Source organism: Delphinapterus leucas, chromosome 10 (genome assembly GCF_059928025.1).
Source record: "Delphinapterus leucas isolate spDelLeu-1000000601 "Yukka" chromosome 10, BTC_Dleu_Yukka2, whole genome shotgun sequence".
Classification (NCBI taxonomy): domain Eukaryota; kingdom Metazoa; phylum Chordata; class Mammalia; order Artiodactyla; family Monodontidae; genus Delphinapterus; species Delphinapterus leucas.
Window position 1 is genome coordinate 86,001,674 of NC_143138.1, and position 22,610 is coordinate 86,024,283.

At 43.6% G+C, this 22,610-nt stretch overlaps 1 protein-coding gene across 3 annotated transcripts in view; it reads right to left on the reverse strand.

Moving 5' to 3' along the window:
- The window catches only part of EIF4E3 (eukaryotic translation initiation factor 4E family member 3), a 320,442-nt gene that overhangs the window by 213,752 nt on the left and 84,080 nt on the right, over positions 1-22,610 (reverse strand). Inside the window, exon 7 of one of the 3 annotated variants that reach the window (XR_016394486.1) lies at positions 1-22,610. This exon is cut by the window's left edge and continues 19,584 nt beyond it; it is cut by the window's right edge and continues 47,227 nt beyond it. The exons of the other annotated variants lie outside the window; for them this stretch is intronic. The gene's annotated coding sequence lies outside the window, so the exon portion shown is untranslated. 3 annotated transcript variants of the gene reach the window in all.

Consider the following 22,610-nt stretch of genomic DNA (forward strand, 5'->3'; position numbering starts at 1 on the left):
TAAGAATACTTATTGGTGTTTACTCTGCACAAAGTACAGGTAGGGTGGGGGGTTAATAAAACAGTTTGTGGAAAAGGATGGACGGATATGTACATTTTGAAGGATGCTAATAATATCCAGGCAAGATTAATGCCTCCGAGATCTTGACTCCTTTTAATATTTATTCTAATACCATTTTTCCTCTTTAATAGAATATGAGAGTCATCCGGATTTCAATAATTCAGAAGATATTCCTGACTTGAACATGGGTTCATTCTCTAACCACATTTGCTGTCCGTCTGGCATAATTTCTGGCTTTCTGCTTTGGGCCTTCATTAGTTGTCCTTTCTTCTTTTTAATCAGTTCTTCTTCTCACCCACAATTTTTCTTTCACTACATTATTATATTTGCCTTCTTTACAAACATTTCTTCAAGTATCAGAGATACGCTGTTTAATCCGGAAAGACTTTGTTTCTGATGTTGTCATTCACACTTGGAGAAAAATCACGCAAGTGTTATCCCTGAGAATCTAAAGGAAGCAATCAACTCATGTTCCCCACACCTGTCGTCAGGTGTTTGGACAACATATTGCTGCAGGGATTTGGCAACACTTAAAAAATATTTGGAGATAAAATTACCTAATTTTTTAAGATGAAGCTTTTAAAGTAGTTAACTGCAGCCTTTAAGGAGATATTGTGATCTCAGGCTCCATTTTTTAAAATTGTATCACACTGAACAGTGGCCAGAGTTTTGTGATTATGTTCACCCAACACTAAAATATTTTGAGCCTGTCCAAATGTGTGGAGTTTTTACTTATTTATAAATTGTATATGTGTATATACATATATATGAGCTTGAACTACTTTACTAATGTACAAGTATATGTACAACTCTGCTGATTTGACATTACAAACCATACATAAAAATGAATACTTTACAGAGATTAAATATGAGTAAGTTCTAATATTTTCTTTCTACACCTCAGTGGTTTATACTGTATATCCTGTAGGGTGTGTACACCACACTTTGGAGACCATGCATACAGAGAATGCACCCTTTAGCCCACCTCCGTAAGGCTATGTTGAGTTGTTTTAGGAGGGAGGTACACAAGTTAGAGCAAGTTATGAAGAGAGTGACGCTGGCCAACACCAATGGGTGCCCAGCTCACAATTCCCCAGTTATCACAGGTATGCCATTCCTTTCTTCCAGCCTTCTGTTAACCAGTCCTCACATGCAGCCTGTAAGCGGGAGCCCAAGGCCCACACCAGGCTCATCATCTTATTTCAGGTTTCACTGGCCAAAGGGACTGGTCCAAGGGTGCATGTGGTTCCGGCTGAGCCATCTATAGAAGTCTCCCTGCCACTGCTTTCTGGCTGGAATATGGGCTCTTCCTTCCCTCTGGATAAAAACTCTAGGGGTGTAAGCTCAGAGTTACTGGCAAACATACTCCACGGAGAATGCCCATCCACAGTACTAGAAAAATCAAGGCCTTTATCACGGCTGGGTTATAGAAGCCCATGAATTCCTACTTTTGTCTAAAACTGGTATGAATTAGGTTTCTGTTGCTTGCAACTTAAAAAAAAAAGTTAATAAAAATCCGTGAGAAAGATACTGAAGGGATTCTAAATCATTCATTCATTCTAAAAATACTTATTGGCCTCCTATTATGTGTCAGTCACTGTTCCAGCTGCCAGAAATAGAGCAGTGAGTCATCCAAAAAAAAAAAATCCCTGCAGTAATGAAGCTTATATTGTAGTAGGAGAGCCAGAGAATGAAGAAGACAAAGGAAAAATCTATATTATGATACAAAGTAATAAAGAGAAAAAAATACACTGGGAGGGGAACATAATATATTTGGCTGCAGTGGCCAAGGAAGGCCTCACTGAAGTAGTCAAGGGAACAAGCCATGTAAATACCTGGGGAGGAACGTCCTAGGCAGAGGGAACAGCAAGTACAAAGGCCCTGAGGCTGGCCTGCTGTGTTAGAGGTACAGCCAAGAGACGAGTACAGCTGGAGCAGAAGGAACAAGAAAAATACAATAAACTAGTGAATCCAACAGAAAAGAACCAGACTCACAGAACTAGAGCCCAAATTCGTGGTTACCAGTGGGGAGAGGGAAGGGGGGAGGGGCAATATAGGGTTAAGAGAATAAGGGTACCAACTATTAGGTATAAAATAAGCTATAAGGATATATTGTACAACATGGGGAATACAGCCAATATTTTATAATAACTATAAATGGAGTATAACCTTTAAAAATGGAGAATCACTATGTTGCACACCTGTAACTTATATAATATTGTACAGCAACTATACTTCAATTTAAAAAGTAATAGTAATAAAACAATAAATTAATTTTAAAAATAAAAAGTAAAAATAAAAAAATAAATAAAAATTTAAAAAGATAAAGAGGGCAGCCAAGGTAAGGCAGGTGACGGCCATAGCACATCGTCGTGGGCTATTGGAAAAGCCTTTGGCTTCACTCTGAGTGACACGGAAGCTTCTGCAGGGTTTTGAGCAAATACATGACATTATCTAACAATTATCACAAATGCATTATATGAGAAATCTGAACAGAGCTGGGAATGTCTAGCTTACAATGCTCTCAGGAGGACCCAGTAGTGCTTCCGATATCTGAAAAGGCTGTTTGTGCAGAACCATTCCCTGACCCGGAGGAGAAACATCTGGACGAGTAACACAAGGATGGAGGCTCCAGGGTGTCAGATTTCAGCTCAGTTGTGACTCACTGACTTCGGCTCTATCACTGACCACGCCCCCCCATCCCCTCAATTCATTCACCCTGAAATCCACAGCTGGTGGGGCTCTAAGCACCAAAGACTTAGTACACCTAAAGATTTTGCCTTTCTGCTATCTCTCACGGCAACTGCTGTCCCAAACAATTCACATTAGCCTTAAAAAGAACCCCAAATACAAACCAGCTCTTTGGGGCTGTTTCTGCCCAATTTTCAAGAGTGTTGGGTTGTGATGTCAGAAAGAGCCTGTCTTAAAGGTGCCTACCGTGCGAGCATAACCCCATCTAAATGACATGACCACTTCATTCTAGTGAGAGCCTGCATGAGGCGAGAGATCCCTCCTCTGCGTTCAGGGGAAAGCGCTGCTTAAACTCCTCTAGTCTCCAAAAGGAGACACATGTTCACTGAATACGTGTTTTGCCTACTGAATATTCAACATGACCCACATATGGTTCTTGAACTCATGGAATGTGAGAGCAGATAGGGACCTCTGTGTTTATCTCACGGGAGTGTAATATTGGCTGCACCACAATTGCCGACTCCGATGGATTGGTATTGACTGCCTTCAGGTCTCTGACAAAAAGCTGGTGGGATTTGCAAGGAAACCTGGTAAATGATAGGAGGTGAGTGGCACCAAGTACCTCCAATCCATACTACTGTATCTAACCCAAACCCCGCCCACACACACACACTACAGATCAGAAAACCAAAGCTTTTACCATCCCCACTGGTCGAGGGAAACCCTGACAAAGACCCAAGTTCAGATGCACTGTAATTCATCTACACTGGTCCAATATAGGTCCAGGTTCTGGCTCAAGTAACACTTCGGGCCAACTTTAGGAATGGGTGGCTACCAGTAGGGTTTCACATATTTGAAAGGCACCATCACCCTGGCCAAAGGGTCTTTAACCTCTGTCCAATCCCCAAATTCCACAACTATACACCCAATAAATTTCAAGTTTCTCCTCCGAATTAAAATGTTAATATCCTTGGATGGAGGCAACAGGAAATGATTTAAGTCTTGTCTCTCTTAGCATGAATGATGTTATTAGATCCCTTCCAGTAAAAAATCTTTCTTTAATGGTGTCATTTAAATTTAGAGAAAGATCATTAAAGAAAAACAGTTACACCCAAGGTGGGTGGATGACGATTAAGCAGTAAGGACACTAACCTATTAAAGAGGGAAGGAGGGAACATGAGGAAGAGGTTGGCTGGAGGCAATGCAAAACCACTCGGACACACTCTACACTTCTGCCTAGAGCCAGTCCTGTTCCCATCATTTCGGTGTCAAACGGCTAAATCATTTGCATCTTCTAGTGGAAGCTATGCTAGTTGTAAATTATCTTTTACTGTCCAATAATGGACAAGTCATTGTACTTTTTTTTAAAAATCAAGCATAAATTACAGCCAGGTTTTATCATTCTGCCTTTACTTTCCAAGACTGTTATGAAAACACCCTCTCGCCATCGATCAACACCTTTCTTTATCTTTTCCCGTTGCAGTGGTGGTTGAAAATGGAGGTGTCCAGAGAAACCCGGCAGATGAGAGCAACGAGAAAAGAGGACCAGCCTCAAGAAGATCAAGGACAACAAACACTCTGCATCGGGAAGACAACAGAGAAGACTGAGGACTGTGGCATGCTGGACAGACCATGACCATTTCAAGGGAGCAGCTGCCCAACTCCATCTCACTATGGGATTGAGGGCCTAAACACCAGGACTTGCACTTTCTCAACAGAGCCAGAATCATCTAGCTTATTGCATGCAATATCCTGATTTTTAAATGCTGACATTTAACTTTTTGAAAAGCTGAACGTGACGCAAGCTGATCATAGACATCTTTGGCCAAGTTTGACTTATGCGCAACCACTTTGCTATCTCTGCTTTAAGGCAGGACTTGACAAACAAGAGTCCTCGGGCTAAATCCAGCCCCTGCCCATTTTTGTAAATAAAGCTTTATTGGAACATAACCACTCTCACTCATTTGTGTACTGTCTCCTGCTGCTTTTATGCTAATAACAGCAGAGATGAGTTTAGCATGCTTGAAATCATATGGCCCACAATGTCTAAAAAATTTGCTACCTGGTCCTTTACAGAAAAAGTTTGCTGATCCCTTGCTTTAGGGTCTTGAAATTGACGGACCCTCCCAGGATCTCTGGTGTTTTCCAACAGATCAGTTGGCCACCTTTAAATCAACGAAGAAGGAAGGGCCTGAAACAACCTTCACTGGCCTGTCTGTACCACATACAAACCACAAAATTGATTATTTTGCCATCAAAAACAGAATACTCGATTTGAATACTAAGCAAACCAAGAAACAGCAGAATCATCGTTTGGGGAAGGTACTCCAAGCGTCCGAAGCAGAAACACCTATGCTAGAATCCCGCCTCTGCCACCACTAGCTGGGAGGCGTTACGCTGAGTACTTGACTTAGGAGCGGCTGTTGCATCATCTATAAAATGGCAATATTATTAAGTAAATAAGGATGCCTATTCTGCAGGTTTTATGTTGAGGTTTGGAAGTAATATCTGTCAAGTATCTGGCACCTCATAGAAGCTCTATAATGGTGAGGCCAGTAGTCCTAACGGTGGTAATAGTAACACTATCATATATATTCCAAACTTTGCTGCCCAGCACATTCTCTTTCTTAGATATTCTTTGATAAGGAACACGATTCTGGGACTCTTCATGTTTCAAAGGAAGGATTAGGAGAAACATCGAAAATTCCTTCCTTTAAGACTCAGTTACTTATTTTAGGGGCTGGGGTGTGAGTCTCTTCCACGTAAGTGCTCAGGAAATGGGCAGAGTGAGTGTTTGGGAAAAAAGGGGCAGAGTAAATGTTGGTTGATTTGTTTTCATGAATGAGTATATGGTTGAAGGGATAAAAAATAATACAGAGTCAGAAAAAATCTGAAGTTCCAGTGTAGTATCTTTCCTTTGCACTGTTTCTTAAAAAATTATCACCAAGTAGAATTCAGTTAGACAAATCTTGACTGTGAGGCCATCTGCAAGAAGACTGACTTTCTTCAACAGTCAATGCAATGAAATAAAGCTGTGGGGTGGGATTCAGTGGGTCAGTGTTCTGGACTAAAAGAATCAGGAGACATAGTGACTTAATGCAATGCACAGCTCTCGACTAGATCGTGGTTTGAACACATCAGCTATAAAACAACTTTTGGGGACATTTGAAAAATGTAAATATGAACTGGGTAGCAGATAATATAAGAGAATTAATTATTATTAACAATTTTAATATAATTATTAATTCTGTTAGCTTTGACAATAATATTGCAGTTATATCACTTGTAGAGATACAAAATGAAATATTTAGGGTTACGGCGTGATAATGACTGTAAATTATTTTTAAACACTTTAACTAAAAATTTTAAAAGGGAACAAATAAACAAAGGGAAAGAAAAGCACAAATGTGGTTAAAAGTTAACACTGTCAAATTTAGGTGATGGGTATATTAGTCTCTCTACATTTCTGATGTTATTTTGTAATTTTTCATGATAACGTAACAAATCAATAAAAATTATCTCTTTCTGGAGTTCTTAAGGATGCTGGATTATATTTATTATATTTGGAAATTGTGTCTAGGGTTAGGTTGCCCTTTCATCTCTGAAGAGTACAAAAGTCATCTCTTCCATTGAACTCTAGGCATTTTAGTAATAAATAAGAAAAAAAAGTAGTATTACTAAAAGATTAGTTTCAGAGTATTAGTTCGTCATTGGTGCTGTAACAAATTCCACAAACTTGGTGGCTTAAAACAAGATGAACTGAAAAACTTACAGTTCTGTAGGTTACAGGTCCAACACAGCTTTTTCTAGGCTAAAATTGTGGTGTCAACACTTGGAGGCTCTAGACGGAAGCCCTTTCCTTGCTTCTAGAGGCCACCCGCATTCCGTGGCTCGTGACCGTGACCGCCTTCCTCCACCTTCAAAGCCATCAAGCTCGAATGTTTGACCCTTTCCCTGTCATCACACCTCTCTCTCATCTCACCTAGGAAAGATTCGCTGCTGGTAAGGACCCATGTGATTACACTGGGCCCACGGGGATAATCCAGGATAATCTCCCTAACCCCAAGCCTTAATCACACCTGCAAAGTCCTTTCTGCATGGTAGAATAATAGAGTCACAGGTTTCAGGATTAGCATGTGGACGTACTTAGGAAAGGGCTTTCTTCTTCCTGTCACAAACACTATTAAAAATCATAATGCACGATATCACAGGTAGCAGGATTACGTAGATATTAAAAAGAACTGCAGCAACAGCAGTAGCCCCCATTCCTGGAGCACGTGATAAGGGCTTTGCGTGCATTTCCCTGTAACCCTAATGAGGTTCATCAGATTCTTCAGATGAGGAAACTGCAGTTCTGGGAGGTTGTGATATTTGCCTAAGTGGGAGCTTGAATCCAGGCCAATCTGATCGTAAACGTCAACTTCAATACCTCCCAACTATTTCCTGTCTCTGATGTCTTAAGCACCTTCCTACAACACCGCTAACACACCCAGCACTTTAATTGATGCCGCTTGCCTGCCGACTGGCCAAGCTGCAATTATCCATCTACTTCATTTCTTTCACTTCTTTCATTTTTTTCCTCATTTCTTTTTAAAAGAAAAAATTTCATTTCCTATTAGCTTTCTTCTGGAGAACGCCCTCTCAAATACTTCAGCAAATATTGTCACCAGTCTGGGACAAGTCATTTGCTTATGTAAACTGATCAGGACAGATGTCACATAAAACATTTGACTTAGAAATCATGGGGTTGTTGGACAAGACACTTTCAAAACTGGGGTTTTATCAGAAAATGTTGGTCAAGAGCATGTGTAGAAAGAAACCCACTGATAAAGAGCCAGTGCTTCCTGAGATAGGCTCGCTGGGATTGTTGTCTTTGTGTTTTGTCAGGGAGGACAGCAGAGACATCTTGGTTGGTTATTCGTTTCAAGGAAATGAACAAGTGAGAATCATCCCTCACTCACCTAGAACAACCTCAGCATCTAGGGGATTTGATGCTTCTGGCCAAACTCCCTCCTTTCTTCCTCCAGGACAGCAAACTGAAGTTACATTAAGGTACCTTTTCATGCAGAGACTGTACATTACCCTAAAAACTATGAAACTAATTCTCACATGTGTGTCTTGATTTCAAAATGGCTTATAGCAACTATATTCCTTCTAGAGTTCTTCAAAATTTTACAGTTATTTTATTTATCTAACAAGCTCTCCATAGAGAGCTTGATTTAGCATACATATTTCTTGTTAGAAAATCTTTTTTCTTGAATAGTCACGAGACTGAAATTTCAAGGTACTTCTATTTATCCATTACAGAAAATCTCTTTATGTAATCTCTCTAAAGTGCATTTCAACCAAAGTCGTCATATCACCAATTCTTTTTATAGACACAATCCTCCTAAAAATCACAGGCTGGGAGATGGGTCATCTGTAGATTGAGCCTGCTGTATTATTGATTAGTTTTCTCCTTCCTTCCTTTTCCAGCAACACGCAGACTTTGTCAAACCAAACTCAAGATAAGTCATGCGTGAACAGTTCATCAACTGGGGAAAATGGGAAAGACTTGAATGAAATAAATAGTTTCGTACCTCAAACACCATCATTTCACATGTACATTGTGTTCATCTCGTAAATGCCAAAGCCCTCTGGTTGGCCAACTGGCTCTGAAAAATTACAAAAAGTCTCCAATTCCTAAAGGCTGGTAAGCTCCTCTTAATTTTTTTTTTTTTTCGCTTTACGAAATAGGAATAGTATAAACACAAGATGGGAGTGCTTAACGCTTCTTTTAGCATATCTTTCTGGAGCTGAGAGGGCTGCCCAGGGCCTTCACACATAGCAGCCTCTTTGGTCTCCAACTCAGTTCTTCTCAAGACATTTTTAGGACCTCCTCCAGAGGCTCAGGCCCAAACAGATGTCCCTGTCGCCCCCACTTCAAACTGGTGTGGCGTGAAGAAACACAAGAGGGAAGGGGGGGAAATGCTTTGGTAACCATGTGTCACAGTATAGAAAGTGGTTCATATATTAAGGGAAAGTCAAAATGCAAAACCAGAAACTATGTAGCTAGTTCAAAAGCATCATGAAAAACAGCTTCTAGCAGCTTCTCAGCTGAACCAAGTAGGTGTGAACCTCAGAGAATTAGATTGATGATAACATGACACAGGGGTTGGGGTTTTGACCGTGAAGACAAACTTGAACTCCCAAAGGCAAAGGTTCTCAGCCTCGACGGTACAAAAAAGCATAGCGGCTCATGCTTTGTTTAGGGGGATATACAATACTATATGTTGCATGTAGCATCCCTGGCCTCTGCCCCCTAGACACCCCTAGCACTGCATCCGTGGTAACCGAAAAAGTCTCCAGAGTTGTCAAGTGTCCCCTGGGAGCAAAATCACTGCCAGGTGAGAACTTCTGACTTCAGGTATGAATTTGGATTACAGACTGTCCCGACTTACGATGGTTGCACTTAACGATGTTTCACTCCGATGGTGCAGAAGTGATACTTGACTCAGTAGAAACTTAGAATTCTGAATCCTGATCTTTTTTCCAGGCTAGCAATATTCTCTTGTGATGCTGGGCAGAGGCGGGGGCCGCAGCTCCTGGTCACTAGGGTAAACAACTGATATGATCAATCTGTACCCATACAACCATTCTGTTTTTCACTTTTGATACAGTAGCCAATAAATTACATGATATTCAACACTTTATTATAAAACAGGCTTTGTCCAACAGTAGGCTAGCGTAAGTGTTCTGAGCACGTTTAAGGGAGGCTAGGCTAAGCTGTGATGTTCGGTAGGTGAAGAGTATTAAATGCATTTTCTTTTTTTTTTTTTATTAAATAGATTTATTTATTTATATATTTTTTTATTTATTTATTTTTGGCTGCGTTGGCTCTTCGTTGCTGTGCGCGGGCTTTCTCTAGTTCCGGTGAGCAGGGGCTACTCTTTGTTGCACTGCGTGGGCTTCTCATTGTGGTGGCTTCTCTTTGTTGTTGAGCACGGGGTCTATGTGTATGGGCTTCAGTAGCTGTGGTTCACGGGCTCTAGAGCGCAGGCTCAGTAGCTGTGGCGCACGGTCTTAGTTGCCCCGTGGCATGTGGGATCTTCCCGGACCAGGGCTCAAATCCGTGTCCCCTGCACTGGCAGGCAGGTTCTTAACCACTGCGCCACCAGGTGAGCCCCTTAAATGCATTTTCAACTCACAGTATTTTCAATTTCTGATGGGTTTATTGGGACATAACCCCACCAGAAGTCGAGGAAGATATGCATATTTGATGTTCAAGTGATGATTCCATGACTTCTTGGGATCCTCCAGATGGGCTGGCTACGTTTTAGAAATTCAAGTATCAGGGTATTTACAAGCAGACAGTACCAAGAGGAATTAAGTGGCCCAGGCACATCAATTATATAGATCAGGAAATTGAGACCCAAGACAGGGGGACTGTCTAACCAAAGTACTCGATTTAATAGCAGCCTAGGTTTTGGTACTGTTTTTGTTTTTACTTATAGTTGATTTAACAATGTTGTGTTAACTTGTGCTATAGAGCAAAGTGATCCAGTTATACACGTATATCTTCTTTTTCGTGTTCTTGTCCACTATGGTTCATCACAGGATATTGAACATAGTTCCCTGTGCCGCACAGTAGGACCTTATTGTTTACCCATCCTGTATATAGTAGTTTGCATCTGCTAATCCCAAACTCCCAATCCTTCCCTTCCCAGCACCCCCAGTATTGTTTTTTAAAGAAAACTCCCCAGATGCATCTATAAGCGGCCAGGGTCAGGCTAGGGATGCCTCTCTAGGGAGATGCACTTTAGACCAGACCCTCTGAAGAGCTGCGCGTCGTCCCAGAGCCTATGTGGATGACTTCTGGACTACTTTCGGGAAAAACTGCTCACCAGGATCTATCTGTGATCAAGAAGGGCCACCCCCTTTCCCTTAAAGTCCTGGCCCTCAAGGATAACTTGGGTCAAGCAAAGAAGGCCCGTCCTCCTCCCATCAGTGCCCCTGTCAAAAGAAGGCCTGGGTGTTCCTGGCCCTCAGCAGCAAACCGGCTGAAATACAGGATTTAGTCATAAGTTGGGCAGATGTGTGTCTGCCGCAACTCTATTTGCATGAGAAAACATTCTGCATGGAGACCCAGGCATGCAAATTTCACCCTGATTTGGCAACTGCAGGCCTAACACTACAGAAGTGAATACATCAACTGCTTCCTCTGGCTCTCAGCTCCTAAACCCAGGGAGAAACCACAACTCCTACTTCCTGCAATCCGCTTTCCGCTTCCCCAGCTCACTCCGAGACCCGCGTTCCCTCCTCCTGAGGCCTCCTCTTAGCAACGGCTAATCCCATTGTGGGCCCAGCCACCAGAGTACAGCAAGCAGCCCATATGGGATCCTGGAGGGTGCTTCTGCTCCTTGAGCCTCAGAGAACTGACCCCATCACCATACGTTCCCAAGGGTCCTTCTTCTGCCTGCTTCCTCACAGCTGTTGTCATGGACATGTGATGTTTTCGTCGGCCAGGCCAACGTTCCTCTTCCTTCTGGTAACAGCACCCTGGTTTTTTGCTTCCTAAGGAACCCCTCCTTCCCACTCTCCGTCCTCGAGGTGCAGGTGGACTTGACTCCACGCCCAACCCCAGGTGTGGGATTCAGGGTTAGCTCAGCAGAGCCGTGCGACTCTGCGGCCTCAGAGATTGGTTCCAAGATGGGCAAATGAAGCTACCTGGGCCGAGAGGCTGGATTCCTGGAGGACAGCGTTTTTGTTGAAAGAAATCGACTCCTGTAACGAATACTGCTGAGAGGACAGGGCTTGGGCTGGGCCAGGGGAGCCACCTAAGAAACCTACAGAGGAGAGACAGAAACCACAAGATGGAGCGTGACCCAGACCCCACAGGCTGGCTTGAGTTTCCAATCTGGCTCTGTCTTAAGCCACCAACCTTATTCTGGACTCTTGACTTATTGTAACCAGTTAATCCCTTTACGTTTAAGGCAGTTTGGAGTAAGCTCTCATCTCTGTTAACTGAAGCGGTCCCAGCTGGTGTAGAAGACACGGGGCTCCTCTGATCATCAACAATTTGCCGTTCCCCAAATTCCCTGCGCATTTCCAAACATCCTTTTTTTGGGTTCCTAAAAAAGATGGCTAAAGATTTCCACAGCTTCTTGTCATCTATTAAATCCCAATCTCCTTAGCCTGACGTTTCAAGCTTGCAGTAACCCGGTGTGACTCACCTTGGTCAACCTTTCCCCAACCCCTCCCTGTTGGTATCCTGCACCCCCCTCAGAATCCCCCCACCAGTCCCCTCGTGGCCCGTCCATCTGCCCTCTGTCCTGACCAGTCTTCCAGTCTCTTCTCAATGTCGCCCCTTCCATCAAGTCTTCTGTGATGCCGCCGGCTTAACGCCATGGCTCCCTCACCTGAACTCCTGCGGCTTGTTGCCTACACGCCTCTCTGCACAGGGAAAGTGTGACGCAGCATGCAGGCCCTCAGCAAGTGTTCGAGAACATGCTATCATTACCAGCACAGTCAGAGGCGACTTGGTTCTTTGTGCCAAGTCCTTGGTCCAGCCACTAAACGTTAAGTCTCTCGAGGGACCACATCCCATTCATCATTATTTCCCTGTAGCGCTAAAAAGCTGTTGAATGAATACGATCATGTATGGATATTCTGCTATTGTTTTATTAAAAGTCGGATCCGTTTTTATACTGCCAACATGGAAATCATGAGAAGAAGGCACAGAGTCAGTTATAAGGAACCATCTTGCCGGAGTCTGAAGATGAACTGAGAAGTGTGGGTAAAATGGGATGTAAATAAAGTGCAGAGATCAGGGGCCAGGCTTTGGAGCCAACTCAGTGTGGGTTTAGAGCCTGGCTTTGCCACTGTTGTGGGATCTTGGGCCAGTTTCTCAGCCTCCAAAATCTGTTTCCTCATTAGTAAACTGGGGTTTCTAGAACACATCTCACAGGGTGCCCAGGAGGTGTAAACATTCCAGCACACGCGAAGCATTTCACTCGTTACATGACAAGTAGCATGTGTTCTGGAAACAGCAGCCAAAGGAAAATGTCTGAGATCCCACATCCTGTGCAAGATGATTCCCGCTCGCCCTCCCCACGTCACCGGTCCTCCTAGTCCTGAGGGTTATATTCCAGGTGCTTATTTCTTTTCCATCTCTTCCTAGGTCTGGAAATGTCAGTCTTCCATCTTGGTATGCTATATTGTTCCCTTGTTTCTCCCTGAAAATTACTATTTAAAATTTTTTGTATCATCTCTTCACTTCCTTTACACCATGATGCCGACCCTGAGTACGCTGTCCCAGGACACCCAACTCTCCTCTTTTTATTCCGCACTTGCCGATCTCGGTCATTTAAAAAAAGGTTCCCAACTCTACAGGAGAAAGTTCAACGGGACAATTGTGACCATCTTTCTACGGTTCCTGCTGCCAAGTTGGTAATCCAAGAATATTTCTGTCCTTCCTTCTCTTGTGGATGGTCAGTCAACAATTATTTACCAAGTGTCCTCTAAGTACCAGGGACTGTGTCGGGTGTGGGGATTGTACAGTGAGTCAGAGAGATACGTGCTTCTGTCCTTGCCCTCTTCACGTCTGCAACGTTTCTTTTCCGTAAATGGAAGGACAGACGAAGACTGGAACTTCACCAGCGCTCGTCTTCCTCTGCCATCTCCTTCTTTATTAAAATTGCAACACGAAGCAGAAAAACAACCACCCTTCCTCCATGAAGGAGCTCGGAATTACCTGCCCCAGTCACTGGGAGGTGAATACATTCACTGCTTTTTAATTATATTGGCCTTACTGCTTCATAAAAAAATAAAAAACAGTCTCGACAGGGAGACTGCGCAGAGCAAAGGACGCTAAACATAACTTATGCACCTTATTAAAAACAATTAGGGATTGTTTGATGAGGCAGATCCGGCTCCAGATGGCTAGGCTCCATAGAGCCACGGTTCCCATTTCTTCTCACCTTCCCCCAGCCTCTTCCCAAGTTCTGCAATATCAGTTTTCTTAAAATACAAGGATGGGATTGTAAGGGATGCTGTTCCCACGTTCACTCCTTTGCTCTTCTCCGTTGTTTCTGCACTAATGTTTACTGGCTCTGGCCTTCTCCTGTCACCATCTCGGTCGCAGCGCTCAGGCTGCCAGACGTACCACTGAGAGACACTTTATCAGCCTCTTCAGACTTCTACGTTTGCCTTGCTGGGGGAGCAAGTTTGCCTGAGGGGCCTTTGGGGTCCAAGCACGTATCAACGTGCTACTACATCTTAGCCTTGAGGGGACCAGGAGGGATACAGAAGTCCACTGTGATGTAACATTGGCGGCCTTCCCTACGCTCACATCCTCCCTTCCCACCTCCTTCACCACGTTTCAACGACGCCCACAGATTGGAGGTTCTCCCAACACTTCACATGCTGTTCTGCTCTGTGCCTTTGCTCACTCTGCACCTTCTGCCTAGATCGCCCTTCTCCTACTTTTCCGCTCAGCTCATTACTACTCACCTTACAACTTTCAGCGAAGGCATCACCTCCCTGCCTCGCATTCCGTCCAACAACCTCTACACCTGGGCTGTGTTGACGGCTCCTTGTGTTGATTTAGATCAAAACAATCTGCTCAAGGTTCTGTTTCCCTTAAGAAACCATGGGCTCCTTGAGGGCAAGGACTGAACTCTATTTATCGCCATCTTCCCGGCACTTGACACAATTCAAGGCACATAGTCTGGGGGCTCTCAATCTGAATTACCTACTAGAATCACTGGGTTAGTTTCTTAAAAATAAGTCTCCCGGGGCCATACCTCCTCGGGAGATGGTTTGGGGGTAAAGCCCCATCATCTGTATTTTTTAGCAGCACCCCAAGTGGTGCTCACATCCAGCCAAGGTTGAGGACCATAAAAGTCATCACTCAGCACGAGTGTGTGAAATTGTGCTCCTCCAAGCTGGGAAAGAAAAGAGATTTCTGGATTTTCTACAACAGGTTTTTATCAGTCATTCCTGACTCTCAGAAATCTAGACATATGGATATATGAGGAGTAATTTAGTTTCCCATGTTGCTTAATTATTCTCTAAAAATAAAAGGGAAGAAATAGAAATGACAACAAAATGGCAGAAGGTTTGTTACACCTAAACATCCACTGACAGAGGACGGATTCAAGATTTCGGTGTATCCACACACTGTAATCTTACACAGCCACCAAAAGGGCAATGCTCTAGCTACAGACATGGACCAATACCCAAGACATATTAAGTGAAAAAAGTAAGATACAAAGCAAAGTTTGGTGGCTGTTGTGGGTTGAACTGTGTTCCCCCCAAAGATATACTGAAGTCTTTATCCCTGGTACCTTGGAATGTGACCTTATTTGCAGAAGATGAGGTCCTGGGAGATTTTGATTGACATGTATACACTAATATGTATAAAATAGATAATTAATAAGAACCTGCTGTATAAAAAATAAATAAAATAAAATTCAAAAAAAAAAAAAAGATGAGGTCCTACTGGATTAGGGTGGGCTCAAATCCAATGACTGGTGTCCTTATAAGAAGAGAGAAACTTGGGTACAGACACAGAAGGCCACGCAAAGATGGAAGCAAAGACTGGAGTGATGCAGCCACGGAAGCTAGAAGAGAGGCATGGAACAGGTTCTCCCTCAGAACCTCCAGAAAGAACATATCCTACCAACAACTGGATTTTGGATTTCCAGTCTCCGGACTATGAGAGAATAAATTCTATTGTTTCAAGCCAGTCAGTTTGCACTGATTTGTTATGGCAGCCTAGAAAACTAATACAGTAGCCTATCATTTTGTGGAAATTATCTATCTGTCTTTTAATACAGACACTCTATCTGAAGGAATACCCAAGAATCTGAGAACAAATGTGGCCTCTGGGAAAGAGAAGTGATGGCTACAAGCAAGGTGAGGAACAAAGATTTATTTTTCACTGCATGGTCTTTTGTGCTTTTTGACTTTTGTACTACATTCATGTGCTATTTATTTGAAAATCAATGATTTTACAATTATTGTGATTTTTTATTTTTTAACAGCTTGGGTCAGCTGCAGAAATGACCCAAGAAAGCTGCTGAACCTCTCGGAGCCTCAGACTTCACATCCAGAAAATGGGGATAACGATAGTAACTACAGTTGACCCTTGAACAATGCGGGGGAATAGAGGCGCCAACCCACCCAGCAGTTGAAAGTCCACGTATAACTTTACAGTTGACCCTCTGTATCTGCAGTTCCCCATCTAGGGGTTCAACCAGCTTGGATGGTGTAGTGCTGTAGTACATCTTTATTGAAAAAAATCTGCATACAACTGGACCCACGCAGCTCAAACCCCTGTTGTTCAAGGGTCAACTGTACCTTACCCTCAGTGCATGATGTGCCTGGAACAGCTCTTGGCAGAGAAAAGGTCTCAAGGCGTGATTGCCTTGGCTATTGTTTTTATGGCTAGTATGTGGTTAAAGTGCTTCAACAATAGTTAAAATCAAAATAAGGAATCCTGAGTGGGACCCTGGGGGGACCAGATGAGACTGTGGAGGCAGAACATAAAGCTTGCACCTAATCAAGTCCAGCATGTGCTACACAGACGAGACGCTCCTCAGCAGGCTTCCTCAACCGCAGTCATGCTGTGTTCAGGGCTGGATAATTCTATGTATTGGGGCTATGCTGCACACAGTAGGATCTTTAACAGCACTGTTGGTCCCCACCTACTCGGTGCCAGTAGTATGCCTCCCTCAGTTGTGGTCATCAAAAAAGCCTCCAACCCAGAAAAAAACATAATTCAAAAAGATACATGCACCCCAATGTTCATTGCAGCACTATTTGCAATAACCGGGGCATGAAAGCAACCTAAATGTCCACTGACAGAGGAATGGAAAAAGAAGATGTGGTACATATATACGATGGAGTATTACTCAGCCATAAAGAAGAACGAAATAATGCCATTTGCAGCGACATGGATGGACCTAGAGATTGTCATACTGAGTGAAGTATGTCAGACAGAGAAAGACAAATATCATATATCACTCATATGTGGAATCTAAAAAAAGGGTACAAATGAATTTATTTACAAAACAGAAGTAAAGTCACAGATGTAGAAAACAAACTTATGGTTACCAGGGGTTGGGGGGAGGGATAATTTGGGAGATTGGGATGGACATATCCACACTACTGTATATAAAATAGATAACTAATAAGGACCTGCTGTAGAGCACAGGGAACTCTACTCAATACTCTGTAATGGCCTATATGAGAAAAGAAACTGAAAAAAGAAAAAACAGTGGATATATGTATATGTATAACTGGTTCAGTTTGCTCTACACCTGAAACTAACACAACATTGTAAATCAACTGTACTCCAATAAAATTTTTTTTTAAAAAGCCTCCAGACATTGCCTAATGTCCGCTGGTGTATAAAACTGAAGTTGAGGACCACCAGCCTGCAGATCAGTGATTCCTAGTGTGTCCCCCCCAGACCAGCAGCATCAACATCACCCCGGAGCCTGTTAGAAACGCAGAATCTGGGCCCCATCTCAGACTTACCGGAGCCTCTTAAAAACGCAGAATCTGGGCTTCCCTGGTGGCGCAGTGGTTAAGAGTCCGCCTGCCGATGCAGGGGACGCAGGTTCCTGCCGCGGTCCGGGAGGATCCCGCTTGCCGCGGAACGGCTGGGCCCGTGAGCCATGGCCACTGAGCCTGCGCTCCGCAACGGGAGAGACTACAGCAGTGAGAGGCCCACGTACCGCAAACAAAACAAAACAAAAAAACGCAGAATCTGGGCCCCATCTCAGACTTACCGCATCTGAACCTGTATTTTAACAAGATCCCCATGTCATTCTTATGCACGTTAAAATTTGATCAGTGTCTATCTACACCAGTGGCTCTCCCCTCCTAAACATAGAACGCTTGCACCTTTGGTTAAAAACACACATTATTAGCTCCTACCAAAACTGCTGCATCGACTCTCCAGGAGAAAGGGCTAGGAATGGATAGTAAAGTGATTCTTAGGATCAAGCAGATTGGGAAAACTCTACAGCATTTCTACGGAGAAACAAAATTTAGCAGTTACTTTCTAGAACTGTCTGGGGAGAAAGTGTCTTGGCTCAAGAACTTGTTCTCTGGATATTCAACAAATCCTCACTGAGCACAGGACAAGGGACAAGCCATTAGAAGAGACACATCTCCTTACCAGCGGAGAGCTGACAGCCCAACCATGCGCTAAATGGCAGAGAAGCAGAGTCTAGATGACCTTATTCAAACTCCTGGATCCAACTGTGTCAGAACCCTTTCACTTCCTCATCCCATGAGCAAATAAGATCTGCCTCTGCTTAAGCCAACTGAAGTCTGATTTCTAATCATTTGTCTCTAAGATGGTCTCAACACACTATCCTCTAAAGTCACAAGACTAATTTTCCTTCCTATGACCATATGCTCAATGAAGCAACCTTCTAATCCTAATATGGCTTTCCATGAAGCTCTGCCCCCGTGGAGACAATACAGAGCTCACTGAGCATAAGCATGTGATGCTTTTTGTAGCTACAGAGAGTATGAAAAATGAATTGTATTCTGGTTTTATACATCAGTCTCTTGTGAGTTTGGTTCCTGTGAGTCAGTGTCCAGGTTTTAACACATCTGGGTATACTGAGCAAAATGAATATTCCAACCAGTCCCTGGAATGAAGTTATGCCACACCTACACCGCACTGTTTTAAGGCAGGACCTCTTTGAATAGCAAAAAGTGGTTAAACCCAGATGGTCTGTAGATCTCCTTCCTATGTGTGCGATAGACAGGTGGATCTTTCCTTCCCTTACTTGTAACTTCATTTTCTTCTCCATCTTCTCCTATACAATATCTACAGTTAGTGTTCCTTTTTCATGTTCCCATCCATAAGCCCATATTTCTTTTTAAGATTCTGCTTTGGGTTTCTCCCACTGGTCCCAAATGCTCACACAAAATGGTACTTGGAGCTCCTTTATCCGCTGCTCTATGCATTTCTCTCTACACACAACTTTCTAAACTGATACCGTTTCTTTTTAAAGTTCTCTGTTTCGCCAAATTAATTGTTGCCATAACACCAATGGTCTGAGCAACGCCCTTACCTAGCTGTTTATTGCTGAATCCATACGTTCAATGACCCACCTACTTCGCTCCATCACTGCATTACACGTAACAACAACAGGAGTGGCCCTCACACTCCTTGCTGGTTGGAATTTAAGCAGGTTCAAACTTTTGGGAGGGCAAACACAAAGTATATAAAGAGACTTCACCCCGTGATCACCCATCCAGGGACTCATCCAGGGAGGGATCCTAAAAGAGCAGTAAGATAAGTAGGCAAAGCTGTCCATTCAGGGATGTTTGCAGTGTTGATAACATTGGCAAATTGTAAATAAACTCAAGGTCTAATGATACAGGGTCAATTTTTTAAAGAGTATATAGTCCAGGAAGTATCTAATGCAACTGGCAAATAAGCTCTGGTCCACGACCTGGCTGTCAGAGGTGAGCAGAAGTTCCTCCCTTGTGTATAGGGTGGGGTTGGGGGAAGGGAGGTCAGGGGGCAGAATGTCAAACAATCCTGTTTGGGAAAGGCGGGAGATGGGTGGCGGGTCCCCACATCATCAGAGTTCTCCTGCCCTAATCTTCCCAGGTGGGCTAATGAAATGGATGTCAGCTAGTTGGAAGCTTTTTGGAACTGCCATCACTGAAGTCCTTGTAAGACAAAGGACCCAAATTCGCCCCCATTGATGCGTAGGCCGTAGCGGTCAATCTCCATCGAGAGGTACCAAACGGGAAGTGGGGCTGGCAAGGAGTGGGGTCTCCCTCATGGACTCCCAGAAGTCCTGTCCCACACTCTGGTGTGAACTTGGCTAATAAATCCTTTCATCTCGTTGTACCCCTGCTTCCTCACCTGCAAAGTGCTAACAGTACTCACCTCACAGGGTTAATACATAACATACAGTTGGCCCTTGGTTAGCATCTCTAAACATTTGCTATTATGATTACTGGTACTAAAAGTTATCTATCAGCTTTTTTTTTCCTTCTTACTATGCAAAGTTGGGATTCCGAAGTGAACAGCTGCACGGTGTTATCATCTTTCTACACATTCACACATAGCAATCTTAATGATATATCACGATGAATAATTTGGTGTTATTTAACTCTCTGTACTCTAAGCCACGGACTGCATCAAACCCAACTCAGGCAGCGATCTTGCTCTTCAAATTTCGGTGGTGAAGTCATTCATAAATTTAAAAAACGGCTTCTTGTTTTGTATGAATCAATTCACAAGATAAATATTTAAATAAAATGTGGCTTCAATTGTGCTCTCTGATGGTAATTGCTGGCTCACACTCTGTTTCTGTATCAATGTGTTTTCTTTTATTTTTCCCCCCCACGCTGACTAATGAACAGAGCTGTCAGAAGCCCATTGCTCATGATCTAGCAGAACAACACATTAGCAGTTTCACATAAATATAAAAGCCCACGAGGGAAATATACACGTAACACACAAATACTCAGTTGCTATGAACAGATAAAGAATCCTGGGCATAAATGGAATTAACCGAGTAGTTGACACTCTCTTAACATAGGAATCAGCCCTGCATCATCTCAACTGTCAATAAAAAATATATAATGCAAAGAACAAAACCCTTTCTGCACAGAACGTACCCTATTTGGAACAGCCCACAAAATTCTGTACCTGAGGTTGCCGGGGGTAAGAAAAAGCTTATTTATGTAATTTGGGGATATTTACAATCCCTACATTGTACAAAATTGCATACTCTTGAATTTAAATCCCATTCAAAGTGGGAAGAATCCAGGATTTTTTACCTTTAAGACTCAAGATTCTTTTAAATGTCATTTCATTCATATCCTTCGTATCTCCATGGACTGTTCTGTTCCAATTTTACAGTTTATTCACTCCATGAAAACGTATCAAGTCATTACCATGTGCCTGGCACTGCTGGGGAAGATGGATTCCAGGAAGAAAACTTCCAGGCTCTGACAGGCATCAAAAGAACCAGAAAGGAGAGGTCACTGTCTCCCAAACTGCTGCGCTCACTAGGAGCACTGTAAACTCACAAACCGCAATTCTCTAAGATAAATACTTAAATAAAATGTGTTTTCAATTGTACTCTTTGACGATAATTACTGGCTCACCCCCTGTAATTGCATCAGTGTGTCTTTATCTCCTTTCCTCATGCCGATTAACAAACCTAAGAATCAGAAGATACAGAATTGTGAATGTTAGTGATAAAAGACGAGATACAACTGTTCTAAATAAGTCATTGATTCTCCCTATTTCTCCTGATTCCTTCTCTGTCAACTCTTCAGCCATGCGGAGGGTGAGATAGGCAGAAGTTGCAAGCCCTCTCAAATTACACCCCTGACGCTGGCATGAAAAGACTGGGGGTTCAAAGCTAATGTCCCCTGTGAGGTGGGTCTTCCCCTAATTGTCTGAAACCCCTATCTGGATTCTTCTGAGCAGCCAAGCCTTGTAACCAGCTCCGTCTAATCCACTCACACCAGTGACGACAACCAAATCAACAGCACCCTTGCTAGGGCTTGGAAAATTCAAGAGTGGAAGAAAAATCATGCTGCATAGCCCAGCAAAGAAGTTAGATGTGGGCTCCCTTGATTTCTTTTTTTCTCTGCCCCCTCTTATGTGGTAGATCAGAGTATCGCTCAGGAACACTCTCTTCCTATCCCCATCAGTTCCATGGATAGAGTAGGGACACCTTGATTTTGGGTTTGGCTCCGTGACTTGCTTTGGCCAACAGGATATTAAAAGGTATGACACGACCAAAGGCTCAAAAAGCACTTGTGAGACTGGACATGTTCTCTTGTGCTTCTGCCCAGCCTAGTCGTCCAAGGACCCCAGGAGGAGGAGAGGACCCACCCAGCCAGCTCCAGCCTCGGTCACCTAATCCCCAGCCACTCTGCGGACATGGGAGCTAAACAGATGCCCTTCTTTAAATGCCACCAACATTTTGTTATTACCTGTTACTTGGCAATAGCTAACAACAGAGCTGATCCGTGATGGTACCCATCCTGCATTCCCTGGCTCCTACCCAAGAGGAAGACACATCCCTTCTACTCTGCAAGGCCTTTAAATTTTGAAATACAACAGAAAATATGTGTTTATTGGTTCAAGAGAAACCTCAGAATCCAAATTGTTGATTTCAAGGATGCACGTGAGGGACTTGAATCCATCATTTCCCTCCTTTGCTTGTAGCTCCCACATCTGCTTCCTTCACTCTCACCTACATCTTGAATCGCTTCTGCTCAGCCTCTGGGGCAGCTTCTTCCCCCTACCTCTCCTCATCCCGCTTTCCATCCACTCCATAAATATCTGTCAGGTGCTAGAAAGGCAGGAGGGAAAGAAGAGCACGGCAAGGTCATGAAGGACGCACGAAAAGATCACTTCGAGACAAATGAAATGATCAACGACGGCAAATATTGTCACGTGGCTCAGTAAAGGGTCACCTCGTCCAAGCCCATGGCTTGAGCATGCCCTCACCAGCCAGCAACCGTCAGACACTATGTAGCCACAACCTCTCCCTGCGCTTCTGCACCCATGTTTGCAGGTGCCCATTGGCCATCACCTGGATATCCTGTAGGTGATGCCTGCTCAAATTCCCCAAGCCTGACTGATATCTGCCATCCAGATGTTCCCCTTTTGTGGGCTGGGTCTCGCTGATCAACACGTGCAGTAGGTGCTGGTGGTGTCCAGCTCTTATTTCCTTGAGTCTTATCTGGTGTGGCGCACCCTACGGGCTTCCCGCGGCCCACGGGCTGGCTGTGGGAGCTGAAGCCCGCTCTAACCCATGGGCCAGAAGTGCCCCAGAGAATTAACTCCCCACAAGGTACAGCCCTCACCC